Below are 25,571 nucleotides of genomic sequence, written 5' to 3'. Positions count from 1 at the left end.
TTTATCGACGGTCCAGAGGAATGCCCTGGTTTTTGCGTACTGTTTTGTGGATGATGAAGGTTTTGCCTTTCTTTGTTTAATTCTTTTCCTTTTCCCCTTGCTCTACCACCAGTCTCCAAACAGAAATGTCTGTATTTACAGCATGTGCTTTGACAGATGGACCTTCCAACAACCTGTAGATGAGATGCAAGAGGTGGTGTCATGTGACCCACCGAGAGAGTATAGCAGTGACCAATGACAGCCAGGAGCTGGGTGGTTACAGGGGCTGAGACGTTGGGGCTCCCTCACAGGTGACAGTTGGCTCCAGAAAAAGGAGTCCTGTGTCTGGGTGGGGACAGCTACTGCTCTGTCTTCAGCTTTCCTCTCTGCATCTGGATCTTTCCGCTTGTAGCGGGTTGAATAGTGTCCCTCCAAAACTCACATCTACCTGGGCCCTCAGAATGTGGACTTATTTAGAAACAGTGTCTTTGTTGATGTCATTAAGGTAACGCTCTAGAGATGAGATCAGACTGTGTTAGAGTGGGCCCTAAATCCAGTGAGAACATCTTTAGAAGAGCAGAAAAGACACAGAGGGGAGAAGGCCAGGAGAAGACAGAGGTAGAGACCGAGCGATGCTGCCACATGCCGAGGAAGGACTGGAGCCCACAGAGCTGGAAGAAACAAGGAAGGATTCTCTCTAGAGCCTTCAGGGGGAGTGCGGCCACGCTGACACCTTGATTTCGGACTTCCGGCCTCGAGAACTGTGAAAGAAGAAATTCCTGTTGTTTTCAGCCACCAAATGTGTAGTTATTTGTTACAACAGCCCCAGGAAACCAATGCACTGCTGAAGAGCAACACCGTGGAAGTGAGCTTCCCTGACCTGTCTCATGACGGCCGTGAGAAGGTCCAGGGAGCAGGGAGACAGATAAGGTTCCGGGAAGGCAGCAGAATGTGAAAGCAGGACCAGAAGGAAAGGAGGTGCAGGCTGACAGCAGACATGGCATTTGCAGCAAATGTAGCACATGTTACAGAGCCATGGCAACGAGAAGGCGTCAAGTGGGCCAACCCAGAGAAACAGGGAGGAGTCCTGGGGCCTGGGAGCAGGGACTAGGTAGGCTACTGAGCCAGTGACCTGAGCCCAGGGAGGTAAGGCATGGAGCTTGGCTCTAGAGGGTGGAACTGGGTTTTTTGGGAGCCAGTCTGAACAGCAGCATGCGAGCTGATGACCAGTACGAGGAGCTGACAGAGTGCTTGCAACATGAGGCAGGCAGACACCAGCACTCTGCACAGACCCTCTCACGGTCTGCACCAGGATCCAGGGAGACAACTGTTCTAAATACCGCCATTGTCTGGATGAGGAACTGGAGACCAGGAGAGGCGAAAACCGGCCTGAAATGGCCTATTGAGTGAGAAGGAGAGATTCAACGTCAGAGTTGGAGTCCTGGCCCCTCACCACCAGGCCAGCCTCAAGGGGGACTTGGGTTCCACCTCATTAATATTTCCAGACGTGGCAGCCCCACACAAGGCCCTGTGGAGGAACAGAGCTGAATAAGACGAGGCTGTGGCAGTGTGGAGCCTGCGTCAGTAACAGGAAAGCCCACCAGGAGTGGCTTATTCATGGAGATGTTAATTTTCTCCCATGACAGGAAATCTGAGGTAGGGCAGCTCCATGGTTTTTCACTTCAGTGACTTAGCAATGTCTTCCAGGATTCAGGCACTCTCCGTCCACATCAGTCATTAGGCTACTATCTCAGCTCCAAACCCACCCTTCTGCGCTGGGCTTTGTGACTCAGGCCTGGAACTCCACAAACCACATTTCTGCTTTGCCAGCTGCTCCCTGTCAAAGTTGGCCAACAGGGGGTGCTGGGGGGAGCCCGCGAGGCTGGAGGAGGGGCTTCCTGTTTCCTTCCTGAGGGCTTCCTGCTCCTCTCAGCATGCCTCCAGCAAGGCCTCTTCACCCTGGCAGAGGCCATTCCTTCCAGTAGCAAGGCTGAATGAATTTGCTGTTTTTCCAACACTCACAGATACAGCCTCATTGCACCCCCTCCTCAGAGTTTGGGTCGAGGCCCCAGTGCGCTCGTCCTCCAAGCTCAGAGATGCCAGCACCAGCCACGCAGCATCTCCTTCTTAGAGGTCTGCATCTCAGCTCCACGGCACTCCTCCTCTGAGTAAGTGTTAATAATTCCAATCTCTTTCCTTTGTTTGCCCAGCCCTAAACGTGGTAGCTGCTTCCTGCAGTTGTTACCTTCCTTTTTATCCTTTCGGTTACCTAGTTAACATTCTTTGTACCTAGTTAACAATTATTCATAATCAATTCTCCTTAGCATAACTGGTATGGTTCCTGACTCCTGCCTGGACCCTGCCTGAAAACACATCTGTAAGGGCATTAGCTGGTGTGCCCCTTTAAAAACCATGTGTCCTTGAGGCTCCTGTCTGTGCTAGGTGCCAGCACTCACGATGATAACAGTCCTGGGCTTGGCCAACCCGGCTGCTTTCTCATGGGAGAGTTAGCACCAAGACCCTTGCGGTCTGAGGAAACATGGACGCCCTCCAGGGGAGCGCTGGTCCTTGGAATGCAGGTCATACAGGGACAGTCCCCCTTTGGCAAGCACGCAGCCTTTGTTCCTCTGCCTACTTAAGCAAGTTTCTCTCAGGGGGTGGTAGAGGGTGCACACTGCTGTCCAGCCGGGCGCCACTGGACCTTCCCTGTAAGTAACTCCCAATTAATCCGTATGTCTTGTTTGCTGTCTCCAGGTCTTTTCTTTGGTCTCTCGGCAACCTGTCCCACACTGCTCACCGAAATGGGCATGTGGCAGAACAACATCTTTCTGCCCTGCTTCCCTGATCTGTCGGTGATGTCACTACTTGTGGTCACAGAGTGGCTGCAGCAATTCCAGCCGACAAATGTTGATGACCAGGCCCAGAGGCAGAAAAGGATCTCTTTCCTCTTGTCCCTGTCCCATATCTTCCTGGGCACAAAGAAACATTCCTACAAGTCCCCCCAGCAAATTTCCCCTTACATTTCATTGGCCAGAATTAGATCACATGTCCCCTCCTCAGCCAGTACCTGGCGGGGGGAATGGGCTACTGGGATTGGTATAGACCAATCAGGATCCATCTCCCTGGGGCTGGGCCTGCGGCCACTTCCATGGCCAGGCAGAAGGGGATCAGCTGAGCAAAAGTTGGGCTATAGGCAAGGAAGAAAGAAGAGGGACGGGTCCAGTCAGCGGTGACTGCTCCACGATGCTGTCATCCAGCCAGAGATGCCAACTGTTGCAGATCCGTGTGTTAGGTGCTGAGATGCTGAGCAGGGCGTGGTGGGAGCACAGAGGAGGGCACACAGAGGAGCGCAGACGGCCTCTGGATCAGGGGAGGCCTCAGAGCAGGTGGGCTGTGCACTGAGATGTGAAGGATAAGGTGGACTTCACCAGGTAGCAGAGAAAGCAGGACTTTCCAGACAAAACATAGGGCCCGTGCAAAGGCACACACAGGTGGTGAGAAAATGGCACAACTGGGAACAGAGGTGTTGGGTGTGATCTGAGCACAGCGGGACACAGGGGAGTGGTGAGTGATGTGGCCTTCCAGGTCAACAGAGATGGAGCATAGAAGGCCTGGTGGGGTGCACCCAGGCCTGCTGCGTGTGGCCACAGTGCTTGCTTCAGGCCCGGAGAGGACGGAGCCCGGGCTGCAGGTCTGCAAGCAGGGCCTATGGGAGATGAGTGCCATGGGGCCAGAGAACCAGAGGACCCACAGCTCCCATCTCTGATCCTGGTGGGTGGCTGACCCAGAGACGGCCCTCCCTTCCTCCTTCCCCTTCTCTGCCCACAGGCCTGGCCTTTGTTGATACCACTGAACAGAACGCAAAGAAGAACAAAGACAGGCCCTGCTACAAGGAGCTCAAAGCTTAGGTTTATTTTTTTCTTCACTTTTCTTTTGTGGTTAAAATATACACCACATAAAATTTACCATTTGAACCGCTTTGGAGTGTACAGTTCCGTGGCATGAAGTGTAGTCATATCGTTGGGCACCCGTCAGCACTATCCATCTCCAGAAGCTTTTCATCTTCCCAGACTGAAACTGTCCCCATAAACAATAAGTCCCCATCCTCCTCCAGCCCTGGCAACCAACGTTACACCTTCTGTCTCTGTGAATTTGACTCTTCTGTGTACCTCATATAAGTGGAATCATATAATATTTGTCCTTTTGTGTCCAGCTTATTTCACTTAGTATGTCTTCAAGGTTCATCCACGTGGTAGCATGTGTCAGAATTTCCTTCCTTTTTAAGGCTGAACAACATTCCATTGTATGTATTACCACATTTTGTTTTTCCACGCCTCCATCGATGGGTTGTTTCCACCTGTTGGCTAATGTGAATAATGCTGCAATGGACATGTGTGTACAAATATCTGTTTGAGACTGCTTTCACTTCTTTTGTGTATACACCCAGAGCTGGAATTGCTGGATCAAATGGCAATTACATGTTTGATTTTTTCAAAGAACTGCTGTACTGTTTTCCATAGCGGCTGCACCGTGTTACATTCCCACCAGCAATGCACAGAGGTTCCGATCTCTCCACGTCCTCCCCAGCATTTGTTTTCTGGTTTGGGGTTTTGTTCTTTTTTAATAATAGCCATCGTAACGAGTGTGATGTGGTCTAGCTTAGCTTTTGAACCGTGGCAAAACCACATGAAAATGAATCAATAATAACACAGTGGAAACATCAATGACCGTGAGGAGGAGGAAGGGACTACGGAGCAAGTAGAAAAGATGTGTGTGTGAGGTGTGAAAGATGCCGAGAGCCAGGAGGACATGACATCCCAACAGGCAGGAACTTCGGGGGAAAGCCTGGCCTCGGTTACCGCCTGGTAGAGGGGGGCAGGTCATGGGTGTTGTGGGCCAGTGGGGAAGGCTGTGAATTCGCAGGCGGGGCCTGGACCTGAGGGCCTGTCCCCACTGAATCATATTCCCACCTGACTCTCCCCACCTGCCCAACTTGCACCCTCTCTCCGGGGTCTCGCCAACCTTGGCCCCTCACCATCCCTCCTTTATTTCCCTCTTCTCCAGTTGTATTCCCAGTGCCTAGCCCAGAGTCTGCACACAGCAGGACCTTAATGAGAGTTTGCCAAAGGAAGGAAGAGAGGATGGATGGAAGGATGGTTGTTATTCCCCATTAGACAGACAAGAAACTGAAAGGAGAGGGAGAGCTCATTCCACGGAATTGCAGCCCAGGCCGAGTCTTCACGATGCTCACTGAGCTCGGAGCCTCACTACTGGCCCAGGGAGAGGAAATCGCTCCTTCAGGTGTCTGCCGCACAGATTCTGCCCAGCTACAGTGCCCCAAACCCGCCCACTCCCCCTCTGCCCACTCCCTCCATGGGCCATGCCAACCGGTTGTGACTTCTCCCATGAAACTCCCCCTGCAGAGAGGATGCTGCGCTTTTCCCCATGCCCATGTGTTACAGCAAACAACTGATTACAGGAATTAATTAACTAATAACAGGAAATATTTGAGTAAGTTACTTTCACTTGCATGTATGTAACGGCTTGTTTGGGTGGCTCCACGTGCATACGAGAGGGTACGAGAGAGCCACAGTGAGGCCCCTCAGGCAGCTCGGATGGTGGGCACGGGCTCACCTGTTCACTCTGCTGTCCGTGAAGCGAGCCCTTCCCTGGAAAGCAGAACTTTGCTGGTGTCCCTGAGGCATTCAAGCTGTGACGTCTAACAAGATGGCCCTTCAACCCAGATAGTTGCAGAGATTGACCCGCACACCGAAGGGAAACGCATTAACCAATTTAACTGTCCGGAATCCAGCACGATGAACGTCCCAAGGTGTCTTATTACTACCTCACTGTTGCTTGCCATTACTTATTTGTTAACATTTAAATTTTTCTTAGATTCGTTCTTGGGTGGGTATGTTTCCACAAACGCAGGTCTGAGAAAAGGGCTCAGGGACTGTCTGTCTGTGAACGGCTCAGAGTCTCATAGTTTTGAACAAGTTGGTGATCCAAACACCTTCAAACATTTGTGAATGTTTGTGAAAATGCGATTCAAACATTTGCGAGACACCTTCACCTCTGTGACTGAAGTGTTCTTATTAAACTGTGTCGAGGAGGCGGAGCAGGGTGATTCTGAGATGTGACAAATGGGCGAAGAGGCTGCTGGGGGTGTGGTGGCAGGAAGAGCTGGAGCTGATGAGTCCAAAGACCTGGCTTCTCCCTTCAGGCTGTTGCTAACTTGCAGTGTGACCCAGAGAAAGACACTTCGGTTGGGTCTCAGTTTCTCTGGGAAACGCTGTCAGTGCCCCCACGAATGTCCCCTAGAGGTCCCGTGTCCTTCTGCGCTCACTGTTCCCCATGCCGAGCTTTCTTGACCTTGACACTGTGGGCATCTGGAGCCGGATAGCCCTTTGTCGTGCAGGCCGTCCTGTGACCTGGAGCATGTTTAGCAGCAGCCCTGGCCTCCAGACACTGGGAAGGCCCCTCCCCCGGCATGTGATAATCTAAAGTGTCTCCAGACATTGCCAAATGTCCCTGACTGAGAACCACTGATCTATATGTATGCATGGGCTCTGGGTACGGCCCTTCCACTTCTCTGCCACCACGAGGATGGCGGGGTGCTCTGGGAACTGAGAAGAGGGGCCCCTAACCTGAGAGGAGGCACCTGGGGGAGGACCCCAGCTGAGTCCTGGGGAGGTGCCTGCATGATGTGAAGTGAGGGGGGCCCAGGTCTCGTCCTAGAGCCTCCAGGATGCCCAATGTCAGGTTAACACCTTTGATTTGAGGCACTCGTAGCTCCAACCGGAATGCAAGAATGTGTTCTGAGAGTCACAAGCAACAGGCTCTTGTCAGCCACTGCCATCCTGGCTGGGGCTCTAGTTCAGCAGGTGGAGCCCTGCCACTCGCCGGCATCCTTCAGGGCTTAGCCAGGGGGCCATCCGCTCCGTGAACTTCCCTGGAGGGTTTAGAGGAAAGTGGTCTCCCGCTGCTCACCTCCTCTAGCCTAGGGGAATGAGACCTGTCAGTCATGGCGAGAGTGGCGGAAAGCATGACCCACAGCATCTGTAGGGGTAGGTGGGGGCAGCCTGTGGGGCAGAGACCTAGGCAGCCAGACACAGGAAGTCTGGCTTTGGGGAACCGGGCCCTGGGACCTAGGAAGAGAGAGGAGAGAAAGATCTCAAGCCCAAACTCCATCTTTCCTACAGTGTTGTCTCTGGCTGATCCACAGGCATCGAGGGCATGCTATATCCAGTTGTCATTACTCAGAATGTGGCCCATGGACCCAGAGCACTGGCATCACCTGGGAGCTGGTTAGAAATGCAGAGTCTCAGGCCCACTGCTAGACCTATTTAATCAGAATCTGATCTTAACAAGATCCCCAGGGACTCATGTGTCCGGTACAGTTTGAGAAGCAGTGTTCTAGAAAACTAGAAGTCCCTATTTATTTAGGGAGACTGTTTATGTGACCCTCCCTGTGCTAGGCATTGGGGAGGGTGCGAAGTGGAGCAGATGCCACCTCCCAGGTATTACCTGCCGGCCAGGAGACCAGTCCCCAAGCCTCCTCCCCTGGCAGCCCACCATCCGAAGGGTGAGGTCCCGACTCCTTTGCCCAGCACCCCAAGCCCTGGGCAATCTAAACCTCATGTCCCTTCCAGCCCCTTCCTCCAGGATTCCCCTCCAGATACCTGGGGTCTTGCCAAACGGAGTAACAAGCCGTTCCCAGCACACGCCTTTCCTCGCAGACCCTGAGGCTTTGAGGGGCCCCACGCCTGTAAAGCACCTCCTGAGTCTCTCTTGTAGTGCCCACTCAAGGGTCACCTCCTCCTGGAAGCCTGTCCTAGCCCTGAGGCCAAAGTGAGCTCTGTCCCCTGTGACCTCTCTCTGAGGACTGAGCTCTCCCTCCCCTGTCGGTAGCCGTGTCCTTGGCCCAGACCCATGGCAAGACCGAGTGCAGGAGCCCAGAGCCCTGCATGGCCAGAGCAGAGCTCAGGGAGGGGTTGTTCACTGACTGACTGACTATGGACAGAGGCAGGGAAATGTGACCCAGTGACCCAAAGAGGGGCCCAGTGGGTGTAGGAAAGTGGAGCATGGAAACTGACGCTTCCTGAGCTTTACCTACGTGATAGCATGCTATGTATTACCCAGCTCCATCCTCAGAGTAATCCCTGAGGCCTCTGTTGTAACCTCATCTGATAGATAAGTCATGTAGGCTCAGAGATGTTAAGCCACTTACCCAAGGTCACACAGATAGTGGGGTTCAAACATCCATCTGTCTGGTTCCAAAGTCCACGGTTGTTAACTATCCCATGAATTGGTCTCAGAATACCCATAGTTCTGGCTGTGCTGTATAAGTCAATGTGAAGCTAAGAGTTATGGAGCGGAAGATAATTTCGAGTTTATCTGGTTCAGGTAATTGTCTTTACTGATGGTAAATTGAAGTCCAAGGAGCAGAGATATGATTTGCCCAAGGCTGTGGCAGAGCCAAGACCCGATCCCCGGTCTGGGCGACATCAAGGTCTGCTCCCTTTCCTCTGTGGCAGACTCAGGGGAGCGAGAAAGCCCGCAGGCTCAGCTGAGCAGGGAGCCCTCCCAGAGGGGAAGCGTGTCTCCTCCCCTCCAGGCAGCAAGCCAGGCTCTCATTTAACCCTCACAAAGGCCCTCTGTTCATCCCATTTTACGATGGTAGGAAAAATGGTGAAAAGCCGTGAAGTGAGCTTGGTACTCACTTGAAGTGCGCATCAAGACTGGAAGTCTTGAACAGGCGGCCTTTCTGGGCAATCTATACGTTTTATCGTCTTTGAGCTATTTTACAACTCTTAAAGAGTTGTAGAAAACTGACAATAAGGCACATTATTCTTGTCCATAGGATGCAAATATATTTTGCCTGTTGGAAGGCAAACGACCATTGCCCTGAAGAGAGTGACCAGTTTGGCAACTACAGGCACATGCTGCATAACAATGCTTCTGCCCAGGACAGACGGCATACACCGTGGTGGTCCCATCAGATTAGCACCATGTAGCCTAGGTGTGTAGCAGGCTGCACCATCGAGGTTTGTGTGAGTCACTCTACGATGTTCGCACAGTGATGAAATCGCCTGACAATGCATTTCTCAGAACGTGTCCCTGTTGTTAGGAGATGCATGACTGTTTTTCTAAATTCATCTCAGATTGCCTATATGTGTGCTCCTTTGAACCAGTTTTTAACACCTTACTAGTTCCCTCATTAATTAGTGAGTTAAATAAAATCTTTTCGATACTAGTTCATCTTTATATTTGTATTAAAGTAGTTTTTTTATGTTTAAAAAATTATCCTTTCACATAGGTAATTGTTAAAAACAAGACAGGACAAAAATGGAGTTGCTTATGCTAAGCCCCATGTCACCAAACCGAGACTTCACTTGATTACAGTTTCAGCTCTCCCAGAAATAGAATCCTAAACCAGTTAACGGGGAACCGTCTGGTCAGCACTAGTGGGTCATCTGCCCGAAAGACTCCCACCGTCCCCTAGAGGAAAGTGAACTGGCCACAAGCAGTCTGCTTCTTGCTTGGTGTGACGTCCCTGTTCCCTCTCCCTCCTGCCTGTTAAAGGCTTTCATTTTGTACAGCTCCTCGGAGCTCCATTCTGTCTGCTGCAATGGCTGCTGCCGGACTCATGAATCATCGAAGAGAGCCAATATCTTTAAAATGCACTCGGGTGAATTTTGTTTTTTAACATGACAACACTTAAAATGTAAATACCTTGCCCAGGGTCACAGCTTGTAAGAGCTACAGTCTCGTTCCAAATCTTCTGTTCTTTCTGCTACCCACCCCCTTGCCCAGCTTCGCATCCTTTCTTCTGTAGCTCCTGGTGGACGAGGGTACAGCTGCGTGGTCGCTCAGTTCTCGGAGCGTCAGCCTCCTCAGTTACCAGCTGGGGCTCTCAAATCTTCCCTGCTCGCCTCAACGAGTCAAACAGAGTCGTGGGTGTGGAAGAACCTTGAGGAGCCTGAGAGCCCCACACACAGGTAAGTGTGTTATGACAAAGGAGGTCCGGGGGTCACGGGCTGGGAATTAGAGGATCTGAGGGCAAATTACGGCTCCACGACTTGGCAGCCCTGGGACCTTTTCCAAATTGCTCAGTCCTGCCTGGACCCTCCATCCCCTTAGCTGCCCAATGGGCTTGCCTTGCCTACATCACAGAGATACGGTGGCGATGGAGTGAGACGACGGGCGGGTAAGTGTGTTATAGACCGTCAAGTGCCATGGAGAGGTTAAGCCTTAGTGTGATCATGGCTGCTGTTGTCATTGTCCTCACTCAAACCACGATGGGGGGTGGGGTGAGGGAGCTTGAAGGCAGGAGTTGCTGGCCCCTCTCCTGGTGACTTCTCTGAGGACAAACAGGGGCTTCAAGGAGTGGGGGCTCCTGCCTCGAGCTGTCTGCCCCTCGCCCTCCTCTCTACGTCCTTCAGGCACGCCAGCCACAGTTGTCCACTCCACCTTCATCTGGAGGAACTTTCCCAGTGCAAGCTGGGGAGGGCCAGGTTTTCCCAGGCCTTTCAGACTCACGGCTGAGCCGTGCAGGTGTTCCATGTTAACGTCATCCACAGAACCCTTGCATCAGCTCTCGTGCACGTCCCAGTCTATTTATAGCGGCCTGATGATTCTGGAGCCCCGTCCAGCCTGGATGTTTCCCGAGATGACTTTTCACCAGGTGTGAGCTTGTTCAAGTTCAGCCAGCTGAGCAGCTGTGGAGTTCCTCCTTGGCGCAGGGGTGAAGAGCAGAGGAAGGCCCGGTCTCTGCCCTCCCCTCCGCCGGGAGACAGCATCGCAGGACCTCAGGGTCAAAGGCAGGCAGAGATTATCAAGTCCAAAAGCTCTAAACCCTAGCGGCTAGGTTATCAGAATCACCTGGGGAGCTTTTAAAACTCCAGATTTGAGGACCCAGACCCTCTAAATCAGAATCAGAAAGGGCGAGCCATGGCAGGCTTTATTTTTAAAATCTCCCTGGGGCTCCTGGTGCCCAGCAGCCTGGCTTGGAGACCACTGTTCCAAAGCAGTCTCTCTCTGAACATAGAGGAGCCCATGACACAGAGGTGTTATGTCAGACGTCAAGGCTGCTCAGGCTTCCCGTGTCCCCTTTTGGATCCCTAGTTCCAGAGGGACAGGTTCTTAAGGGGCTGGCATTTCTCGGAGTGAAACTGCTTGCAGAAGCTGCTGCTGGGGGCAGAGGAAAGCGGAAGGAGCTCTTAGCTGCATTCCAGAACAGATCTGGCTGTGAGCAAACGAGAAAGAGCTTTCCGAAAGCCCGGCTGAATGGATAATTAAACAGATAGCAAAATGGGATGCGGCTGCACACACCTCCCGGGAGCTGGCGGGGGGAGATAATATGCTTTCCTGTCGTCAGAAGGCACAGGAGGAAAAACAACTGGGCCTGGCCGTTGGCCATTTAACAATATTGCTTTTGTAAACAAGTTGAAAAATCCAATAACTGTAAAACTTACGGCATGTCCTTAAAAGCCTGTCGCTGTTTTCACCATAAATAGATGAGCGTTTCCAACTGAAGGTGTTCTAATTAAACAGTCCGCATCCCCACGGGCGGCCAGGTCATCCTGGGGGAGGAGGGTCCGATCCCTCCCCATGGCCTCAGGGCCAGGGGTGGGCTGGTGAGCCCGGACGGGCGGCAGCCATGGAGGTGTTTTGTTGGTAATCATGGCGCTACAACTGAACTACCCTCCCCCGCCTCCCCGTGGTCTCCAACTCGAGGTAGCTCCAAAGAACAAGCCAGCACGAACTCAAAGCAGCCAAGTCTTAAGACGGAGCCCCAGCACTGAGTGCCCTCCATGGGCGCCTCTAAGAGGCCAGCCCTTCCCCTGGGAAGAAGGAGAGGCTGTGCAATTCATCTGCAAAGAGACCCTTTGGTGGTGGAAGCGACAAAATAGTAGAAGGTGTAGTTGATGGGGAGAAACACACACACACACACACGGAAACCAGGAGAGAGCCCAGCAGTGAGTGAGTGGAACAGACAGTGGAGCGCAGGCGTTTTGGGGCCGGGGGTCTTCATGGGGGAATCACAGAAACTGGATGGGATTCCAAAGGCCATTTGATCTGCCAGCCAGCTCCCATTTTCTGCCTCCCTTGGCCCCACCTACCTCGAATGGGGCCAAACCTCACACGTTAAGGGCACAGCCCTCCACAAGACCCTCACTCCAGACACCAGCTGCAGGTTCAAGGTTCCCAGGGCCACCCTCGCTCTGACCAGCTGGCTACAAATTCAGGAGTTCCTACGACCACCCTCAGTTTGCTAATTTGCTGGAAAGACTCACAGGACTCAGGAAAGCACTGTATTTATGATTATAGTTTTTTTTAACTTGTGGTAAAATATACATAACACAAAATTTACCATCTTAACCGTTTTTAAGTGTATAAATCAGTAGCGTTAAGTACATTCACATTGTTGTGCAACCAACTCCAGAACTCTTTTCATGTTGCAAAGCTGAGAACTCTGTACCCATTAAACAATAACTCCCTATTCCCCTTCTACCCCGGCTCCTGGCAACCTCCCTCCACCTCCTGTCTCCATGAATTTGATGCTCTAGGTACCTCACGTAAGGGCAATCGTGCAGTATTTGTCTTTTTGATGATTGCAGTTTTATTATAGCAAAAGGTTAGAAATCCAAACCAGCCACAGGCAGAGACACATAGGGCGAGGTCTGGAGGGTTCCAGATGCAGAGCTGCTGTCGTCCTCAGGAACGCATCACCCATTTCCAAGAAGGCCTCAGTTCCCTGGAGGATGGGTGGGAAGAGGCAACCCGCTTTTTCTCTTAAAGGACAGGAAACACTAGGAAAACATGCTGCCCTGATATTTGTCAGGTCTTTCTGTATCATTACCCATCAGGCCTCTGTCAGGCAGATGAGGACACTGCAGCTCAGAGGTCAAGGCTCGTGGTAGCCAGTGGGAGAGAGGCCGTGACTCGGGGCCCTGACCCTCCAAGAGCCTGCGCTGGGCTGGGGTGAACAGGGGCTCCGCCGTGGGCTGAGGAGTGGCCCCCAGGAGACATGCCCGCGTCCAGGGACCTGTGGCTGTGATCTTATTTGAGAAAAAGTGTCTTTGCAGGTGTAATTAAGTTAAAGATCTCAGGATGAACTCATCCTGCGTTATCCGGGGGGTCCTAAATCTAATCACCAGTGTCCTTATCAGAGACACGCAGAGAAGGGACACAGGGAGAAAGAAGAGAAGGCCTTGTGGAGACGGAGGTCCAGATGGGAGTGACGCGGCCACAAGCCAAGGAACGCCCGGGGCCCCCACAAGGTGGAAGAGCAAGGGTGGACTCTCCTCTAGCACTTTCAGAGGGAGTATGGCCCGGCCGACACCGTGCCTTTGGGCTTCTGGCCTCCAGAGACGGGAGGGAACACAGTTCTGTTGTTTTCAGTCGCCGAGTTTGTGATTTGTTCCAGCAGCCCCAGGACACTAATACAGAGACCCTAAACTGCACCTCACACTCACTGTGGCCTCCTCTCAGGATAGATCTAAAGAGGGACTAGCAGGGAAACTGAGGCAGACACCCAGGCAGAAGGGACAGTGAGAGACTGTGGCGTATGTGGGTGGCAGTCCAGCTCACAGACTTCTTCCTGGTGGGAGAAGCCCATGGCCTGTGTGTCCACCCTCACTCTGTGCAGCCACTTGCTCAGGGATAGACCCCGTCCTGAGAAGTCTAAGTGGATCACAGGCATCCTTGTCTCTGTTGCCAGTGATTGGTTAGGGGCTGGGCATGTGACCCTGTCCTGGCCAATGAGATGTGAGAGGAAAGGTTTTCTGACTTCTAAAAAGGGATGTAGGGGACCAGACAGTCCCTCATTCTCTCCTGGACCTGTCAGGGGTGGATGGAGCCCCAGTAGCCACTTTGCGACCACGAGGACAGTGAGCTGCCTCGCTGAGGACAGCTGAGGGCAAAAGGAGAAAAGAAAGTACCTGACACCCGATGGTGTTGTCTGGCAGCTGATTAAGCAGCCCCGGAGCGCCCTGCCCCCAGACTTCTTCTTGTGATAATTGAGCTCGTTGGGTCAGAGATTTCTGCACTTGCAGCCAAAGCATCTCCACTCGGTGGTTTTCAAACATTTTTTACCAAATCTCATAGTGAACACATTTTACATTGGAACCCAGCACAGTCATGTAGAGAATGGAAATGAACAATCCACAAGACAGTATGTGCAACGCATTCTGAAATTTTCTATTTTATTCTCTCTCTTTTTCTGTTTGTTTAATTGCTGGTCACAATCTAGTAAATTGATTTCATGACCTATCAACGGTCATGACACACAACTTGGAAAACACTATGCTAAAAAGGCAGAAATGATGCCAGAGGGAGAGAGAATCAAACGACGCAAATGGCACAGACGCCGACATATTGCAGATGTCTCCGAGGTGGCTCGGGCACAAGACAGACAGAGCCGGACAGGAAGAACCACTCACCCACAGACGCCGACATGACACCCCGAGAAGGGCAGAGATGGAGACAGGTGAGGTCAAGTGGAAATCGCAGAGGCCCAGGGCCAGGGAGCTGGAGACAGAGAGACGGGAAATTAAAAATGAGATGCCGGGACAGAAACACGCCCGGGCGGGGAAATGGAGATTCTGAGACTGAGATGCAGCGGAGGAGGAGGGCGATGGGCCTGTGCGAGAGCCATGGCCTCGGAGAACGGAGGCCACCTCTGGGCTGGGATCCCCCGCTGACTAGCTGTGTGGCCTTGGCTGAACCACGTGGCCTCTTGTGGCCTCTGCTTCCTTCTCTGAGAAACGGGACTATGACCTCCTTCGCAGGAGAAAGTCACGATGGGTGCTAGGCCTCCCGGTCTCTGAAGGGCTGTCCCCTGAGCCCCTGCCCTTGACCAGATGGAGAGTCTTAACTGCCACCCACCCAAGGCGTCCCCAGCGTCCGTCCCCCGACAGTCCCCTCCCCTACGCCTCCCAAAGGAGGGAAACCCATTTCCCTGGGAACAGCTGTGTTTCCTCAACAAACAAATGTTCTCTTAAAACGTTTCTGAGGAAGAGCGGATGGTAATGAGTGAACATCTGGCCCATCGGCACACTTTCGTTTTTGGCGGCTCCGGCGCCCGCCAAGTGACTATTCCCTAATGTTCACCGCGGCCCAGCACCTGCTCTTCCCCATCAGGCTGGTGCCACGACGCCTCCATTAGAGCAGATGCCGGGCTGAGCGGCCGGGGAGGGAGGAACCCCCTCTCCAGCGCCCCTCTGCTCTGCGCAAAGGCAGAGAAGCGGTCTGAGAAGAGAGGTGGCACCCGCCTCTGCCCTTCCTTCCTTCCTTCATTCATTCATTCGCTTCCTTCGTTCATTCACCCGCCCCCCGGCCTGTGCAGCTGCTTCTGGGGGTGCAGCTCTGAGTGACACGTCCTTGCCCTCAAGGGGCCCACAAGCTCCTAGACAGACATGCTTCCTCCCTCTGATACGGGGGTTGGCAACCTCGTTTTGTGAAAGGCCAGGTGGCCACGTGGCCTCTGTTCTGCAGAGCTATTCAACTCTGCAGTCATGGCGCAAGAGCAGCCGTAGACGGATGTAAGTGAACCAGCATAGCTGTGTTCTTAGAAAATGTTATTTGTAAAAATGGTGGCAGGCTTGAGGCTGGCCTGGTGGCACAGCAGTTAAGTTTGCATGTTCTGCTTTGGCGGCCCGGGGTTCGCTGGTTCGGATCCTGGGCGTGGACATGGCACTGCTTGTTAAGCCATGCTGTGGGCAGGTGTCCCACATATAAAAAAAATAGAGAAAGATGGGCACGGATGTTAGCTCAGGGCCAGTCTTCCTCAAAAAAAAAAAAAAAGGTGGCAGGCTTTATTTAGCCAGTGGGTCCTAGATTACCGACCTCTGCTATACTCTAACACCCCAAAGGGAGGCAGTCACATTTTGGGGTCTCTGCCTTAACTGTCCCTCCCATCTGCTGTATTATATGGCCCTACCTGCCCTCCCCCCAGCCGCTGAGGGGCACAATTGGTTGGACCAGGGTGATACTTGACCCAAGCTGGGCCGCTCAGAGTCTTGCACCCGACTAGGGAACTGGCCTAAGCGAGTCAGCTTGCGTCTGGGGCTGATCTCGCTGGGAACCGAAGAGGGCATCTTCCTGTGACCGTGAACAGAGACACAGAAAAGGGTGGGCTGCAGAGCAGGCCGATGAAGCAGACCCCATGGAGAGAGGCTGTCTGGAATCCCAGTGCCCTTCTAGACTCTTCCATTCCCCCAAGGCCTGACTACATCCCAGCCCTGTGTTCTGCAAAGCCCCCCGGATCCTTATTAAAATCTCTGCTTTCCTGTTTAGGCCAGCCCAAATGGTACCTGCTTCAACCAACCAAGCCAGGCACTAGGAACCATTCTGCCTCTGCGCACCGTCCCGGCAGTTAGGTGACATCCGTGCCGGGCCCTGCCCTGTGGTGGATACAGACACGAGTGGGCTCCGTCCTTGCCCCCCCAGCAGCTGATAGGCAACATCCATAGGGGAGATGGACCCCCCGTTCCTCACTCTAGCACGGCCTGTGGTGTACTGAGAAGGAGCCCGTAATCTGCCAGGGAGCGAGAGGTGGGGTGGGAGGTGGGAAATCTGAGGGCCTCGGCAGCAGAGCGGCCAATTGAAGGCCTTGGAGAATGGGTTGACTGGGAAGGAAAATAAGGGGAGGTGGCGTGAGTGCAGAGCAGCATTGTCCAAATCAGCTTCACAGAACAGCAACCCCCCTCTCGCCTTCCTCCTCACCCATACACCTCCCGTTCCATCCAGGTGACAAGGTGCCCCTTAAAATGACTCAACCTTCCAGGCTCCCTTGCAGAGAGGGTGGTCATGTGACACACTTCTGGCCAACGAGATGTGAGCAGAAGTCTGCTGGGGGAGCGTCTGGGATGTGAAGACTCAGACTGACCTTTGCTTTTTGCCTTTTTCCTTCTCCCTGCCTGTTGCCTGAAAGGCTGCTGACACTGTGCAATTGTGGGGATGGGGGGTGCATGTCAGGGATGGCAGAGCAGGAAGCTACAAGGAGCCTGGGTTCCCAGTGCCATGTCTGAGCCACCACATGGGCGCTGGACCATCCATTTCTTACTGGTTTCTGGCCACTATGGGGGGAGGTGCTTCTCTTACTTGCAGCTCAACACATTCCTAACTGATGCACTGTTTTGTGATAAAATGGTACTGCGGACCAAATAAGTTTGGGCATACCAGTTTCCACTGTCAGAGTGTCACAAAAGATATTAGATTATTTATTAGAGGCTCTGAGAAATCTTAATGTAAAAGTAACTGTCTAACCCAATGTTTCTCAAAATATTTGTCCACCAATAGTCCCTCCCACTTTCCAGGACACCCAGGGACAGCCCATGGAACTCACTTTGGGAAACAAGCTATAGTGGAAAGAGTATGGGCTTTGGAGTCAAGGAAGATCTGAATTGAATGCTGTGGGGCTTCCAACACGTCACTTAACCTCTCTGAGCCTGAGATTCCTACTCCGTAAAACAAGAGACGGTCATATAGACTAAAGGTAATCCAGATGAAGCACCTGGTTCCTACTCAGTCATCAGCAGTTCTCATTAACTCACGTTTTGGAAAGAATACGGCCTTAGGGACAGAAGACTCTGGCTTGAGTATTGCTTCTACCACTTTCTTCTGTGACTTCACTTCTCAGAGCCTCCGGGTTCTGAACTGTAGCAGGGAGATTATAACGTCCGCTTGGGCAGAAGGGGGTTTGTGAAAAAGTGGGGCACAGACAAAAGGCTCACCCAGCGCCAGAGGCATTGTCTGGGCCGAGCTCTGTCCTCGGCCCCTGCAGGCCAGCTCCACCCACCCCACCCTCCCAGAGGCTGCAAACAGAGCGGTTCAGCCTAGGAAGTCAGGCAGGATTGCCTTTGCATTTTCATTTTGTCAGGTGTCTGCCTCACCTCTCAACTCACCTCTCCATCTTCCTCAGGGATGGCCAGTGGGCCCCTCTGGGGACGCCCCAGGGAGGACTCTCTGCTACAGCCACTCTGTCGCCTTACCACCCAAACCTGCAGGGCTCAGGGCAGCTCCAGCCTTTGCCCATGTCCTGATCCCCCCATCATGAGGTCCCAGGGAGGGGTGGAGTCCTATACTGCCGTGTGGGGCCTCAGGGAAACCACTTCCCCTCTGGGCCTCAGGCTCCCCCTCTGTGAAAGAGGGTTTGCAATGTATAATCCTGAGAATGGAGATGAGGAGATGAGGAAACTTGCTTCACAGGGCTGTGGGGAAGATTCAGTGAAAAAAATGTATCTGTAAATATGTCTATAAGTGACAACACGCAACATTCATTGTCACTGTTATTTATCTTTTGTCCTCCCAGATTCTCTTTGAGGCCTTAGATGCCCACCAACCCCCTAGAGCCCAGAACTTCACTTTTAATTTACCTTGTACTACGTGCCAACTGCTAATAGCCTGCTTTCCCCCACACACCCCTCCAATGCTCCTGGACCAGCCCCTTCGCCCACTGCCAGCCCTCTAAGAGCCCGGGCCCCCTCTCACGAACTCACCTGGTTTCTCCGACTGTCTGAGATCTCCTCTACACTTGGGCCTAAGTAATGTCACAGTTCTTTACTTTCTTGAATCAAGCTCAACCTCAACCTGAATCCACAGCCTCCTGTACCCATTTACAAGGACCAATTCTGGTATCTCTACAGCACCCCATTTCCTGCCCCCTTCTTAGATCCTACTGAAAGCCCCATCACGTGGCGTTCTGAGACATGGGGCAGGGCCTGGCCCGTGGTCCAGGCTGTGGCTGTTGACATCGCTGCTGCCCCGTCCTCTGCAGATGACTGCATGGGGGCTGGTCTTTCTCCTCTGTCCCCTGCTGCATGGGGCTGGCTGCTGAGATGCTCCACTCTGCTGGCTACACCCAGAGCCACAACCCCTGTCCAGCCCCTGACCCCCAGCACCAGCCCATCAAGTCCCTGTCTGCAAAGGGAGGCAGGCACAGGACCCCTCATCTCCTCTCCCAGTGGACCACGGAGAGGCGCCCAGCGCCTTCCAGGCCTGGGGGTACCATCCCTCTGACTCTCAAGTCACCCGGACCCCCAGGCTCTCCCCCCATCCCCTGGGAACAGCCAGATCCACCCCCAGGATGGACCAAACCTGGTGACAGCCCCTGAAACATACAAAGGCTGTTATTCTGCCCACCTCTCTGGATGCTGGAACTCACAGGTCTGGGCTCCTCTTCCTGGAGAAAGGGAGGGAGGTGCTTTCATTTCCCTCCACCACAAAAGTATGATATTAAATACTTTTTCAATAAATCACCTGTAACCTAACTGCGCAGGCCCCTGGGGCCCACCTACCTGCCCGGGCTCCTGGATTTCTGAAGGAGCCATCCCCTCTAGGCAGCCACCAAGCGCCCAGCCAGCTAAGCGGGCTCAGAACCCAGCTCGGACGGAGACTTGCTTCTGTGATTTGCTAAGGGTGACGCTAAAATGGGTTTGCCTCACGCTCATACAAGTGTCATGTCCAAAGTGGAAGGGGTGGGAGGAAACCACGGGGGCTCAGAATCCTGAGGGCTTTCCAAAATCCACTACAAAGTGACCCCACAGTGGCAAGCGGCCACATAACTTATCCTTCCCTTGGTAGGTGATCTATACTTGCTGGTGACCAAAAGCTCTATCATTCAAACTGGGACGCGTAGGAGAGAGGAGGGGTCGTTAGTAATTATGCCGGGCAGAGGTGTAAATCAGGCCTTTCCCAGGCAGCCTTGGATGTGTGGCCAGCCATTCAGTGGGGACTGGAGTCTATGTTTTGATCTCATTAGCTCCTGTGAAAGTCTGGGCAAGTTTCACGGTCTCCAACGCAGAAATGATGAAACTGAGGCTGAGAGCAGGGAGGTGATGCGCCCAGGCCAGGCAGGCAGTTAGGGGCAGACTCTGGCCTTCCAGGTGGGCTCCGTTCTCTACAGCCCCTGTCGCTGGCCCAGCCGCTCATCCTGCTGGTTCACCATTAACCTGTCCAGAGAACCTATAAGGGGTCCAGTCCTCGGGCCAGTTTCCAACATCAGGGCCAGAAATGGACACTTACGGAACGTTAAAGGCAAAAGACACAGCAGGTATCTTTATGGTGTTGGTGAGGAGAAACCCTGGCCCACGCAGGGGGCGGGATGAGATGACCTCTGATGACAATTACAGCTAGGGAAGGAAAAGCAAGTCCCAGACCCCATCTGGTGCCGAGTGCTGCATTGTGCAGTGAAGACCACAAGAGGGCGCCTTCGCACCAACAAAGACAGATGCGGGCTTGCCCGGTTCTTCCGAAGATGCAGAGCCAAGAGAGGTCTCTCACTTTTGGTGAATTGTTTTCATTTTTATTTTTTTCATTTTGAAACAATGTCACACATAAAGAAAAGGTGCAAGTGCAGCACCAGTACTTTTTTCCTCGCACCCTTAAGAGTATGTTGCTGAAACGATGCCCCAGTCCGCCAAGTTCTTCAGCGTGTACCGTATTTCCTCCCAACAGGACATGCTCGAACGCACGACAGCCACCTACAGCAGAAAACCAGCGTCGAGCCCTCGCTGCCGCCTCATCCGCAGCCCCCATGCATGCTTTGCCAGTTTTGCTCAGGATGTCCTTTGCAGCAAAAGTCTCCAGATCAGAAACACGCTTGCACCTCGTCGTCGAGTCTCTGTCGTCTCCTCCGTCTGGAACAGCCTCTTGGTGTTTCTTTGACTGTTCGGACCCCCGCAGCGTTAGCGCCTTTGCCTCACTGTGGAGTCGTCTGACGTTTCTCACGACCAGATTCGGGGCCCGCATCTTTGGCAGGAATTGCGCAGTGCTTTTCTGCGATGCCGTCTTCCCATCTCTTCCCGTCCTTCCAGGCGGGGCAGGACTTCCATTTGGCCCGTTCCAGGGGATGGTCGCTTTGCTCACGTGATCAGGGTGGTGCCTGCCAGTCTTCCCCAGGCAACGTTACTCTTTTGCCCTCTGCAATTGAGAAGTATTTTGTGGGAGGTACTTTGACATCATATAACTGTCCTGCTTGTTTTATTCATTTATTTATTCATATGAATATGGGCTCAGGGTGTTTCATCCTGCTCAGTGGGTTATAATCTGTTACCAACATCATATATTTTGGTGCTCGGAATTGTCCCAGATTTGCCTAGTGGGAGCCCCTTCAGGGTGTGGCCTGTGTCCTTTTGACGCGTCCCCATCCATCTTTGAGCACTTCCTTGCTTTCTGGCACCACTAGATGTTTCAGGCTCATCTTGTGCTGTCTCTGCCCCCGTTCTGGAATCAGCCATTTCTCCAGGGAGCCCTGGTTCCCACGGTGGAGAATGGTCTGTAAAAGCCGAGATCTGGTTGCTAGGTGCGCTTGTTGCTGTGGCGATGTTGCTGCTCCCACTCCCCCTTAGTGGTTAGAGCTAGGGAATGACTATATTACTAATCCATGTTTGCTTGCATGTTTATATCAACACACACACACTCACATGCATCTGTCTGTCTATCTTGAGAACCATGAGTTTACTGTGAAATTTCCGGTTCCAGTCCCCACCACGGTTCCATCTGGTGCTCTCCCTTTCCATATTTGTAACTCCCTTTCCTACCTCTGAGGAATTGGCCTCCCATTATCTTTATATATATATTACTTATCTGGTCAATCCTCTGTACGCAACCAGTCTCCCACTTCTGACACCATCCGCCCCGAGGATGTCCCCTCACCCCACTCAGGCGTTGACACCCTTCCGTGGGTCACTGCAGCCACCTTCCTCCACAGGGATGCTGTCCTCCCCTGCTCACCAGGCTGCCCCTCAGTGGGGATGCCCACCTCACCCCACGTGGTCTTCAGCACTCTGTGCAGCCACCACTCAGGCTCCCACCCCCCTCTCTGGGCCATCCCAGTCCCCCAACCCCAAGAGGACACCTGTTGTGCAGCTCAGCCTAAAGGCTTTTGAGCTGTTGAGGAGGGGAAGAGGGGAGGAGGAGGAAGAGGGAGAGATTTTTATGTCTAAACAACTGTTGTTTTTTATAGTATCCTGTTCTTGTCTCATGATTGTAATCTCATTTCACGTATTTCTGAGGGTACTGACAGCTTTTGCTTTTTGCTTTGCGATTTCTTCTCCTTGCAGAGTCTGATTCCTTCAAATTGCTTTTTTGTTTGTTTGACAGATATTTAGAGACATTCTGTGTTAGGGACTCTCTTCAGTCGTCCGGGAATCCCTGGCCACAGGCGCCCGTCACGGTGAGGAACTAACCAGCGAAGCGGAGCTCTGAGAGCAGGGGGCTTGTCAACTGTGAGTGTTCCTGTGGGGTGAGCTGCCTGGTCATTTAGTTGGGGAACTCCTCACGTCAGGGTCTCCAGGCCACTCTTCTTGAGCTGCTCAGATTCTTGACTCTCTGCCTGGAGGCAGAAGCCTGGCTGCCAGGGCTCAGGGGGCTGGGTTGGGACAGAGGGCTAGGGTGGGGCTGATGTCAGCATCAGGGTGATCACTCAGTCAGTTCTCCAGAGGGTGAGATGGAGCCCTGCCCCCGCCTCTTGCTGGTGCCCACCTGCCAAGAGACCCTCCCATGTTACTCCCTCAAGAAAATAACCCCCAATCTTTGGGGAGGGGCTGAGGGATAAACACCTAGCTGTTTAGAGACGGGGAGAAGCTGGGTCTATCTTTTTCTTGAACAGACTTTCCATGAGTTCTCTTTTAGCCCCTCTCTTCACTGCCTGCTCGGAGATCCTGGAGCGTCCAGTTCCTGAGTCTTCTAACGATTCTGCAGTGTGAGCCAGGCTGGCTCTCGGCTTTCCCCACTGCTGTGTTGGTATTCCATTTCCTTGGGTTTCTGTCTTCCAATATTTTGTTGCCATTACTTCTTCTCCTGCCTTCCCAATCTTTATGCTTTTTAAAGAGTCAACCTTTCCGGTTTCTGTGCTGAGGGCTGAGGAGGCAGCAAAAAGTAGAGGTGGGTGTCTGATCTGCCATCTTGACTCGCTCCACTTGTTACGGGACTGTGGCAGACTCACTCTTTGGTTGTCACCTGCATCATCCCAGCTCTCCAGCTGGACCACAGGACTCTAGCTGGACCTCTGGGAGAGACTCAGTACATCTTTGACGGACAGATAGGTCTTTTCTGCAAAGGGGATCTATGACACCTTGACACCCATCATTCATTCAGACCCCACAAATTAGAGTGGCTCCACCAGGACTCCAACCCTAAGGGCCTAGTGACCTCATCCTGCCCCCTTGAGATCCTTCAACCAGCGCCAGGCTGCTCCTGGACTCTGGGAAGTCCCTCTCAGGGGCAGGAAGATGCCAAAGAATGGGCTCGGCTCTGGGGCAGCCATGAATGTGTCGGCTCCCTGCCAAGCTGCTCCCTTGCGTGCCCTCGGGTGGCCCTCCAGCCACTGCGCCTGCCAATGTAAGATAGGGAGGACTAGTGCTGTTTGCCTCCTGCTTCCAGGTGCTTCTCAGCACCTGTGTGGTTGGGCCTGTGTGACTGGTTCTGCCTGATGACCTACAAGCAAAAACAATGTGTGTAATTTTTGAGTTTGGTCACATCATCGCTGATGCAGGGCCCTCCAGAGCCTTCCTGCCTCTGCCGCAGTGATGGGCAGTGTTTCCAACGTGGCTGCTCTTTCATTCTGGGTCTCAGAGTGAGAACGAGGATGACGTGGAACAGAAGTCCCAGCCAACCCACAAAGTCGTAAGGGAGAGACAAACGTGGTGTAGGCCGTGGAAGTGTGAGGGGCTCTTTGTTACTGCAGCATAACCCAGCTTCCCTGACTGATACACCTCATAGAGTTGTGAGGATTTGGTGGTAACGTATATAAGTGTGCACAGGGCCCTGCCTGGCACTCAGTAAGTGTGATCTCTTTGGTGCCTCAAGGGGACCTGAGAGAGTGTGTGACTCAGGCAGCCTGTTCCAAAACCAGACACAAGAGTCAAAGGTCAGGAGCGGGGTCAACATGGCCACCCTCAGGGGCAAATGAATGCACATTTACTCAGCTCCCAACTCAGTGCTGGGCTCAACTGATGTGTGCTGAGTGACTGCTGTGTGGTGGGCCCAGGGCCAGTGCTCATGATGCGAAGACAGAGAGTTGCAGCCTGGTGGGATCACAGACATAACGGACCATCTTGTGCAATGAGGCAAGTGACAGGAGGACGGAGCAGTAGTTCTGACACTTTTGGGGTGCCGGGCCCCTCGGAGACTCCAGTGAGAACTGTGGGGCTCCTTTCTGGGAAGTGGCATACAAGCATCTGTGCACATACCCGCACATTTTTGCACACACTTTCAGGGGTTCCAGGCGCAGGTTAGAATGCCTGAGCCGGGGACAACCAGAGGGCTGTGCAGCTGACGGCCCCTGGCCACAGGTGGCCTCGGGATACGCTCCCTGTAGGAGCCATGGGAGCCGAGTGGCCACAGAGCCTGGGTCCCTGCCTCCAGGAGCTCACAGTCTGGGCCTGGGGGAGAAGACCCACTCCCGAGTGAAGAGCAGTGGCCCCTGGAAGTGTTGGTCCTGACTTGGGTTTTGGGGAGAATTCAGAGATGACAGCTAAGCGGGGGTGGTGCATGGGGAGAATCACCTTGAATTCAGTCACTCTTGTCAGTCTGAAAAGCCTTGAGTCTCCACGTGCTCGTTCTGATGCTGGGTGGGGAGTGGGCACAGCAGCCACCATCGGCTCCTCTCCACAGAGATGAAGACCGAGGCCCAGAGAGAGGAGCAATTTCCTCAACTTGCTTCAACTGGACAAACCTTTCCTGACTGGCTCCTGCGTGCCTGGTCCCGTGGCAGGTGCCAGGGAGTCTGGGCATCACCGGGGACCAGACATGTTAGTGGTAAATTGACAGGAATGAGCATGGAGCTGGGAGCGATGGTGTTCCTGGCGGTGTGGTGGGGAGGAAATGCTGAGATGCTTCTGGCCCCAAATCCACCAGTTTAGTCCCTCTGGGAGCAGGGGAGACTCTCACAGAGTCAATGACGGGCAGAGGGAAGGTGTTTCTGGCAGGAGGAGCAGCGGAAGCAGGAGCACAGAGGAGGGCTGATTATGGGCAAGAGAGGCCACGCAAGGACACAGGCAGATTGTGTGGCCCAGGCAGCAGAGGCTGGGCAGGGTTCCCGCAGCAGGAGGGCAGTGGCTGCAGAGGGCTGGGTGTGTGGCGGTCTCTCTCAGGGAATGGCATGTTTCTCAGCCCTGAACTGGAGTGCTCAGGCAGGGCATCCCCACCGCTCCTCTCCCAAGGGCTGGGCCAGGGGCTTCCTTTGATTCCACTTCCCATTGACGTGGTCTGGTTGTCTCTGCTCTGCCCCTTCCCACCTGCGACTGCATCTTGGTGGCTAGCTTCCTCCTGGCATCGTTGTGAACAGAGCACGAGGATCTGGAATTAAGCCCAGACTCCACCACTCACTGGCCATATGACCTGGGGCCTCGGTTTCCTCATCTGTAAGATGTGGATGATGCAAACGCTTGCCCTGCCCTCCCCCCAGGAGCCCTGTGAGACTCACGAAGGAAAGTGGGTATGAAAGGCCTTTCCAATCTTGGCCGTCCTTTAGGAACGTACGTGCATTTCAGAGTTCAATCTCAGCCTTCCTGGGGAGCTAGGCGGAGCAAATCATTTTATCCCCATTTTACAGATGAGGAAGCTGAGGCACAGAGAGGTTA

General features: G+C 53.3%; 1 long non-coding RNA gene across 2 annotated transcripts; it reads left to right on the top strand.

Annotated features, from left to right (window-relative positions):
- The first annotated feature begins 1,890 nt into the window (after window positions 1-1,890).
- Window positions 1,891-20,948, top strand: LOC138924670 (uncharacterized). 2 transcript variants are annotated; one of them, XR_011439729.1, is made up of 4 exons: window positions 1,902-2,147; window positions 9,818-9,980; window positions 14,237-14,473; window positions 20,443-20,948. It is a non-coding gene; the product is annotated as an uncharacterized lncRNA (long non-coding RNA). The 2 variants fall into 2 exon arrangements; XR_011439725.1 differs by lacking the exon at window positions 20,443-20,948 and having other exon boundaries at window positions 1,891-2,147; window positions 14,237-15,789.
- Window positions 20,949-25,571: the final 4,623 nt, after the last annotated feature.

Source organism: Equus caballus, chromosome 1 (genome assembly GCF_041296265.1).
Source record: "Equus caballus isolate H_3958 breed thoroughbred chromosome 1, TB-T2T, whole genome shotgun sequence".
NCBI classification, from domain to species: Eukaryota; Metazoa; Chordata; class Mammalia; order Perissodactyla; family Equidae; genus Equus; species Equus caballus.
The sequence above is the reverse complement of the archived record's forward strand: the minus strand, read 5'-3'. Positions and strand labels throughout refer to the sequence as shown.